Consider the following 9,625-nt stretch of genomic DNA (forward strand, 5'->3'; position numbering starts at 1 on the left):
ATTCTTCCCTAGGAAAATGGTGATTAACTACCTACCAGTAGATGATTAAATCTTTATTCTCACCTGGGGAGGTATATATTCTTGCCGGAGGAAAAGTTATTCTTGCCTAGTGAACATATTAATTTTACCTAACGAAATGCTCCTTCTCACCTTAGGTATGGTTCATTCCAGATTAATGAGATGCTAAAGGAAGCCAACAGTTACCATCTGACATGGTTACTGTTGTGTCAAGAAACGTTATTTCTTCCCTGACAGGGTTGTTGCGATATGCGGAGTTGAATAAGGAATTACACCCTTTACTCCCGCAGGGAAATGATTATTGAGAGGTGCTGCATTGATGTTGAAATTTTCATGTTTACCTTATGGGGTGTTCCCTTTGATTGAGGACATGTTCTACCTTCAATGACCTGTTTTACTCCTGTTACAGGAAAAGAGTTATTTTAACCGAAGGCAACGGCTAAGGAAATGTTTTACATTTAACGAAAGGTGTTTTCTTCATTTAATGCACTGTTTATTCCTGCTAAGGAGTTTTATGTAATGTTCACCCTTGCTTGGTGAGAGGGTAATTGTTTTACCTACTGAACAGGTTACTTACTTGATGAAATGGAGATTTCTTCGTACCTAATGAGATGTTTTGCTCCTGTTTAATGAGATGCTGAATTCTTTCATGAAATGTTCATTGTTAACTACTGAAATGCTAATTCTCCAATGAGATGTTATTGTAACAGGTTTAATTGATTATTGAACTGCTCCCTTTTCTCCCCTCCTATGAAATGCTTCACTGACTGTGAGAAGTTGGCCTGATGTATGATGTATCCAATTCTGGGGGCACCTTATATCAGTCCAAACAATCCCTTATGGTGGTGGTTGTAAGTCAACCTTATAGACAAGCTATCCTAGGGGTAGCATGGACTAAGCAGCCTTAAAGGCTTAACTTCAAAGGGCGAGTAAAGCGAGCTGTTTTACCATATACAATCCTGTAATACCAAATGAAAGGACACCACACAAGTTATATATTATCAAAATATATGTATTTATTCTTAGAATAATCCCCACTACTTTTTATGAGCAATGAAGCACAAGCGTTTAAATAAAAGCACAGTTAAACATAGACAAGTTGCACGTTTTGGATGAGGCCGGTGGCCACTCAAACCATATATCAATAAAGTGGTATAACAATCACTAATCGATCAGGGGTAAGGCCTAGGGCCTTGGGAATCGCTTGGACTACGATGCACTAACAGCAGTTAGGGCGGGAGTAGCCTGTGGAATTCGGGTGCAGTGCAGAAAGCACAGGCATGCACCATTGCAAAGTCAATGGTGCGTAAGAGTTATCGAATTACAGTTTTAAGAGTCTTCCGACTGGACTAGAAGGACAAAACTTTAGACTTAGACACTAGAGGTGTAAAACACTACAGGAGCACTGTCGTTCAAGAGTTACCTCACCCACAGGAAGCGGGTGCTCAGGTGCAAAGGTGTATCAGGTTTCGTCACGAAGATCTAGGGTGCCTGGAGATGAAGATGCTGCAGGCGTCCAGAAGAGAAGTGTCTGGTGCGATCCAAGGGTGGATCGAAGTTGTAGAGTACCTGAAAGCAGAGGGGACAGATTCTGGGTCACTAGCCAGTGACCAGGAAGGAACCAGGAAGGAACCAGGCAATGTCAGGTGCAATCAGGTCATTGACATTGAACTGATTGCGCCCGACATTGCCTGGTTCCTTCCTGGTTCCTTCCTGGTCACTGGCTAGAGACCCAGACTCTGTCCCCTCTGCTTTCAGGTACTCTACAACTTCGATCCACCCTTGGATCGCACCGGACACTTCTCTTCTGGACGCCTGCAGCATCTTCATCTCTAGGCACACTAGATCTTCGTGACGAAACCCGACACACCTTTGCACCTGTGCACCCGCTTCCTGTGTTAATTTACCGATTCTTAATTACCAAATTTTACCGATTCGGTAATTAAGAATCGGTAAATCAGAGGGGTGGAGATGTAGGTATTCCAGATGTGCTGTAATACCGAATCGGAACAATTCGGTATTTACCGATTCGGTAAATACCGAATCGGTAATGCCCATTCATTCCTATGGGCTTTGAAGCCCATAGGAATGAATGGGCATTACCGATTCGGTATTTACCGAATCGGTAAATACCAATTTTCACAAGGGTGCAGGGGGTGTCACTTTGACACCCTCTGGCCCCCCCAAAACAGGCTCGGGTGCCATGTGGCAGGCATACATGCCCTAAGGGCAGGCCTGCCTGTCATATGGCATAGGTGTGCATGCACACATGTGCATGCACACCGGAATCTGTATTTTACCATCAAATTGGATTTGATGGTAAAATACCGATTCGGTAAGGCTTGTGGGACTCAGATGAGTCCCACCTACATCTCAGATTTACCGAATCAGTAAAAATACCGATTCGGTATTTTACAGAATCGGTAAATTTACCGATTCTGTAAAATAATGCCCCTACATACCATTTCTGAAATACCGGTCGGTAACGGCCGAAAATACCGATTTTCGGCCGTTACCGGCCGACCTACATCTGGCCCTAAGTCCCAAGTTTTGTCCTTCTAGGCCAGTCGGAAGACTCTTAAAACTGTAACTCGATAACTTTTACGCACCATTGACTTTGCATTGGTGCATGCCTGTGCTTTCTGCACTGCACCCGAATTCCGCGGGCTACTCCCGCCCTAACTGCTGTTAGTGCATCATAGTCCAAGCGATTCCCAAGGCCCTAGGCCTTACCCCAGATCGATTAGTGATTGTTATACCACTTTATTGATATACGGTTTGAGTGGCAACCAGCCTTATCCAAAACGTGCAACTTGTCTATGTTTAACTGTGCTTTTATTTAAACGCTTGTGCTTCATTGCTCATAAAGAGTAGTGGGGATTATTCTAAGAATAAATACATATATTTTGATAATATATAACTTGTGTGGTGTCCTTTCATTTGATATTACAGGATTGTATATGGTAAAACAGCTCGCTTCACTCGCCCTCTGAAGTTAAGCCTTTAAGGCTTCTTAGTCCATGTTATGTTATGTTATGTTAATGTCATTTTTATAGCGCACAGCTGCCCCAGCAAAGGGGCGTCCTGGCGCTTAGACAGGTACCGTAACATAACACACAAAATGAAAGATAAAAGGGGGGCGGCTACTAAAAAACAGGGAACAGGAAAGTTTTAATAGCACGCCTGAAAGTGGACAAATCGTTCAAAGCTCGAATGTGTACCGGGAGGGAATTCCACAACCCCGCCGCAAGCACCCGGTAAGAGCGGCCACCCATTCTACTGAGTTTGAAGCGAGGGCAGACTGCCAAATAAAGAGCCTCTGATCTTAAAGATCTCAAAGGTATGTAGGGGATAATCAAGTTGGCAAGAGCCGGCGGCGAAGACAGTTTTATGATTTTAAAGGCCAGACAGAGCGCTTTAAACTTGATCCTTTGTCTGACCGGTAACCAATGTAGGGCTAGGATGGTGCCCGAAACCGAACAATGTCTGGGAAGACCAACAATGGCCCGTGCTGCGGCATTCTGAACCCTTTGAAGCCTAGATGCCTCAGCCTGGTTTACCCCTAACATCAGCGCGCTTCCGTAGTCCAGCCGGGATAAAATCGAGGCTTGGACCACGAGCTGCCGAGTGGGAGGGTCAAAATATTTCAAGATCGGCCTTATGCCACGCAAGATACCGTAGCATGTGGCTGCAACCTTCTTCTTGTGTCCTGTGAAGGTGAGCGCGGGATCCAGCCAAATTCCTAGATTTTTCACTTCGGAAGCTGGGATAGGAATAATACCCAGCTCTGGAGGCCACTACTGGTCTCCCCATAACTCAGCATGTTTCCCCAGGACCAACACTTCAGTTTTGGTGGCATTCAACTGTAAGCAGTTGGTATGAAGCCAACTTGCTACTGCCACAAGTCCAGCTCGGAATCTGGGGGCCTCCACTTCTGGGTCTCCACTCAGTGTCACCGCCAGCTGCGTGTCGTCCGCATATGAGGTCATTGTCAAACCCCACTGCTTCACGATTGCAGCTAGCGGTTTCACGTAGAGGTTGAACAAGGTAGGGCACAACGAGGAGCCCTGTGGGACCCCCAGGCTCAATGGATGAATGGTAGATTGGCAGGGTGGTATTGCCACTTTAAAGGTTCGATCAGAAAGAAAAGATCGAAACCACTGAAGAGCGGTACCTGCTACTCCAGCTTCCTCTAGGCGTTGGATCAATATATGATGGGACACAGTATCGAAAGCAGCGCTCAGATCTAATAGCAGGAGCGCTGCCGTGCGTCCGGAGTCAAGCACCAGACGTAGATGTTCGATGATATAAAGCAAAGCGGTCTCGGTACTGTGTCCTGGCCGAAAGCCATTTTGGCTGGAGTCCAGTATCTGATTTCGGGCCAGATGATCAGACAAGATCGAGTTAACATGGGCTTCTGTAACTTTAGCAGTCCAAGGCAGGAGAGATATAGGGCGGTAGTTCTCAGGCAAAAGGGGGTCAGAGTTTGCCTTTTTCAAGATTGGGGTAACTACCGCCTGCTTCCACGAGGAAGGAACCGTCCCAGTTGACAACGACATGTTGATTAAAGTGAGTATTGGGGCACGGCATAGCGGGGAAAGCATATTAATAAGAGCTGGCTTCAGCGGATCCAGGGGAGAGCCTGATTTAACGCTGAGGCTAAGTTTGTCAAAGGCCTCAGTAGACAAATCAGGTAGAAAAGACAGAGTCTCATGCCCCAAAGAATTAGGGTCAACTGACTCTGGATCCAGCCGGTATAGGTCAAATCCTCGGTAGATTTTCTGCACTTTCTCCAGAAAAAAGGTAGACAGATTCTCGCAATGGGAGTCAGTGCAGATCTCTGCCGAAGTAGCTCTTTTATTCATAAGGTCTTTCAAGACCTTGAATATTAATTTAGAGGGGTTGGTGCTGGCTTGAAATTCCTGAGCATGGAATGCGGCCCGTGTTCTGCAAATTGCCCTGTGATATAACTTAAGTTTGGCAAAGTACAGGGTTTTTAAGTCGGGATCGTAAGATCTTCTCCAGTCCCTCTCCGCTTTCCGGCAAGATTTTTTAAGCTCGGCGAGGGAATCATTATACCACGGGCTGTGTACCTTCGAGTGACCTTTCGACCAGCATTTGGGTATAAGAGCGTCAAGAGCGTCTGATATCCATGTGCAAAACAGTTGGTACCCATGGTCCACATTCAAAAGAGCGCTCAGGGGTTTCTGCTCCAGCAGTCTATAGAACTCTTCAAGTTTAAGCTTATGCCAGTGTCTTTTAAAAATTGGTCTATCCACAGGTTTAAATGGCTTATCGTGTACAGGACAAAAGACTTCCACCAGCAAATGATCCGTCCATCCCATCAACTTCGGGTCAGACACCTTCACCCTCTCAAGAGTGGAAAAAAAGGGATCAAGGATATGGCCTCCAGTGTGAGTTGGAAGAGTGACTAGCTGGACAAGTTGAAGAGCTTCAAGATCCGCAAGCAAGGTGTTAATGGGTATGGATGACCTGTTATCAAAATGGATATTAAGGTCACCCATGATGTTAAAATTCGCGCAACCGAGCGCTAAAGAGCTTACCATATCGGCAAGAGCGGACTTAAAGACTGAATCATTGCCGGGTGGGCGGTAAATGAGCATACCGCTGAAAGTAAAATGATGGCTAAAAGCTACTTTGAAGAGGGCACTTTCACAGGCAGGCAACCCAAGAGCTTTCCATTCAGCAGGGAAACAGGATTTAACTGCCATGGCAATACCACCTCCTCTCGTAGTCCGATTCAAAGTATAAATCGTGTAATCCGATGGAAAGGTAAGATTCAGGATAGCGGTATCCGTGTCCTGAAGCCAGGTTTCGGTAAGGAGAAAAAGATCAGGATCGTCTTTTTCAATAAGGTCATGTATGAGCTGGTGATGTTTGACCAGTGACCTCACATTCAAACTCCAGATCCGAAGACCCCGGCCTACATTGATATTACGCTTAATGGGGGTTACATCTGCCAGGGAGCAGATCTTAGTCGGGCTGTCAAGAGACCATCTCTTACAGGCGCAAACATACGGGCCAGATAGGGGGTCTACAGGATTGCATCGGCAAACCGCAACCCTATTCCCAATAGAAAGCAAATCTGCCCGTGTGTAGGTCGGCATTGGTAAAACGTGCCAGATGACAAAGGCCACAAATGGACAGAGCCCTACCACGTCTCGCGCTTCCTCATCGTCGCTGACGGGCGCAGACAGGCAGGACTCTGGCACGACTCCGGCTAAGCGAGGGCGCCCCACTTGCGCGTCCCGCTGCGCGGGAGAGGGGAGCTTTAAATAGGCGATCCAATCCCAGCGCGAGCGCGAGGACGCTCCAAGATGGCGCCCGTTGATGTAATGCAGAGCCCAAAGCAAGATGGCGCTCACACAGGACCACCCCTGGGACCCGGACCCGCCAAAGCGGCGGTGAAACAACCTTTAAATGCGGTAAGAGGGAGGAAACCCCGCCACGCCCGACTAAAACCAGGGCAAAAGTGAAAATTAAAGCTTCAAATGAAATACAAAACCAGGGCAATTTAAAATGCTGAAGCGCCAGCAGCAGCGCGTGCGCAGCAGTGCTAGTACCTGTCAAGGCTGACTGAAAGGTGAATCCGCCTTAAATAGGCGATCCAATCCCAGCGCGAGCGCGAGAACGCTCCAAGATGGCACCCGTTGATGTAATGGAGAGCCCAAAGCAAGATGGCGTTCACACAGGACCACCCCCCGGGACCCGGACCCGCCAAAGCGGCGGTGAAACAACCTTTAAATGCGGTATGAGGGAGGAAACCCCGCCACGCCCGACTAAAACCAGGGCAAAAGTGAAAATTAAAGCTTCAAATGAAATACAAAACCAGGGCAATTTATAATGCTGAAGCGCCAGCAGCAGCGCGTGCGCAGCAGTGCTAGTACCTGTCAACCCCTAGGATAGCTTGTCTATAAGGTTGACTTACAACCACCACCATAAGGGATTTTTTGGACTGATATAAGGTGCCCCCAGAACTGGGGACATCATACATCAGGCCAACTTCTCACAAACGTATTTCAGCAGTCGAACCGGCAGGGGTGGTGGCCCCTGGCCCCGGCCGGTCGTGGACGGGCGCAGATGGGCTTGCCTTTGGCACGTCGCTGGTGCGCCCGCTGCGCGTCCTAGCTGTCATCCGGTTTTTATGGGGAAAGGCAGGCCGCTCTAACACCACCCGCCCCTGCCGCCGGAACTGCCTCCTCCCTCCACAACAAACGGGATTCTCCGACGGTGGACCGGGGAAGGGCAGACTAAGTTCCCAACAGTAAGTGCAGCAGTTAATTGAGTCAAGAAACCTTAGTTCTGAATTAAAAGTCAAACATTTATAATTTTAAAACAAGTTGTGCAAATGAGGCAGAGTAGCAGCAAATACAATGAAGCAGCAATTTTGTTTTTACGATCGCGTCTCCGCTGTGTGTCCTAGCTGTCATCCGTTTTTTATGGGGAAAGGCAGGCCGCTCTAACACCACCCGCCCCTGCCGCAGGAAGTGCCTCCTCCCTCCACAATAAACGGGATTTTACCGCGGTGGACTGGGGAAGGGCAGACTAAGTTCCCAACAGTCAGTGCAGCAGTTAATTGAGCCAAGAAACCTTAGTTGTGAATTAAAAGTCAAACATTTATAATTTAAAAACAAGTTGTGCAAATGAGGCAGAGTAGCATCAAATACAATGAAGCAGGAATTTTGTTCTTACGATCGCGCGTCCACTGCGCGTCCTAGCTGTCATCCGGTTTTTATGGGGCAAGGCAGGCCGCTCCAACACCACCCGCCCCTGCCGCCGGAAGTGCCTCCTCCCTCCACAACAAACGTGATTCTCCCGTGGTGGACCGGGGAAGGGCAGACTTAGTTCCCAACACTAAGTGCAGCAGTTAATTGAGCCAAGGAACCTTAGTTCTGAATTAAAAGTCACACATTTATAATTTTAAAACAAGTTGTGCAAATGAGGCAGAGTAGCAGCAAATACAATGAAGCAGCAATTTTGTTCTTACGATCGCGCGTCCGCGGCTTGGCAGATACATAGGGTGAGCTGAGACCTGAAACACGTCAGTCAGTGGTGTAATAGAGAGATATCTTTTCTATTTTCTCCTGGTTATTGTCCTAAGAATACTTGTGCATGTAGCACATTGTTTTTCATTTTATTCAGTGATTCCAGTGTTATTGTGATCTGCTTATTTAATGTGCCCTTGTATTCAGGCTGATTGTGGCTGCCTGATTGTTCCATTCTTTCAGTTTTTTTAAATTAATAGTTCCCAGAAGGCCCGTACATGCGGTAGTCGTGCTCTAGTCTGTGCATGTTGTGGACAGATTGAAAAAGCTGGAGGTTTTGAAGGGTGGTGCACCAAATACACTATATAAGCAGGTATCGATGTAATCGCATTTACCATGAAACATTGCAACCTTTCTATATTTGCCAAGGGCTTTGGACAAAGATCTGTATGTAAAAGTAAAGTAAAGTAAATGAAAGCATATATATTCATACTGGTCTAATTGTACAGATGAATTTTGGGCTAAGCTCATTAGACATAATGTTCTACATTTTAGGTGAAATTTAAACAGTTCAGCAGTTCAGTTAATTCCCTTACTTTTCAATGTTTCTTTCAGTAGGTAGCATGCATTTGATAGCCTAATATTCCACCTTAAAATGATCTGAGAATCTATAAATAGACTACTGTACTAGTTATTACCTCTTTGCACAATGGGCGTCTAACACACTTTGCAATTTACTGCCTCATTAACCAGAGGGCCTAGCTTGCTACACAATTTCAATGGTCTCTGTTTATGTGGGCTGGGGGGTGTAATAGTAGCTCTGAACCACTAAATTCTACACAAATTAAAGCATTAACTGCTTTATTTGAGGTGTTCCTGTGCTTCACTCTATTTCATTAAATGTTATCAAATCACAGTTCTTCTTTTGGCTGACCCATAAAGACACAGATATTGACAAGAAAAATATGCAAAGTGTAATTTATGCTAATATAGGTTTACAATGTTCTATTTGCATACATTCCCTTCCCTATCATATGAAAGTAACATATGCACATTATATTTGCAGCATTGATATACAGTGTTGATGCATCTGAGTACCTAGCACTGCATGCATCACATACACTTACTATTGTGGAATCAGTTTTTGTACCAATATTATTTATAGCATATGTACAGGGTACACCTTCCTACAAACATTTTGAAAAAATCATTTGTGATTCCAATAGATCTGGCTTTTTAAAGTTCATTTTGTGTCAGTGAGGAGTTTGCCGCCACTCAATAAGTCATCACAGATGCACTGTATCACTCCCGTTGCACTCATGCATCCATTAATCCATCCACTGACTCTTTCTTGCATTCACCTTTTCAAACAACTGCAAAGAAACACACTCAACAACAAATGCAGGATAAATTTAAAGAATTCATGTAGGAAACATAAAACATGCTTATTGCAGTTACAACATAAATTATAGTAGAGGGTGTCTATCTTGAAGACGTATGATGTGATAAGGGAAACCGTCATCCTACTCCATATGGTTGGGATATAGGGCCAGAGCTTGCACTAAGGCCCACTCCTTGGCGTATGAATGTTTAACTGATCC

Source organism: Lissotriton helveticus, chromosome 4_1, assembly GCF_964261635.1.
Source record: "Lissotriton helveticus chromosome 4_1, aLisHel1.1, whole genome shotgun sequence".
Lineage (NCBI taxonomy): Eukaryota > Metazoa > Chordata > Amphibia > Caudata > Salamandridae > Lissotriton > Lissotriton helveticus.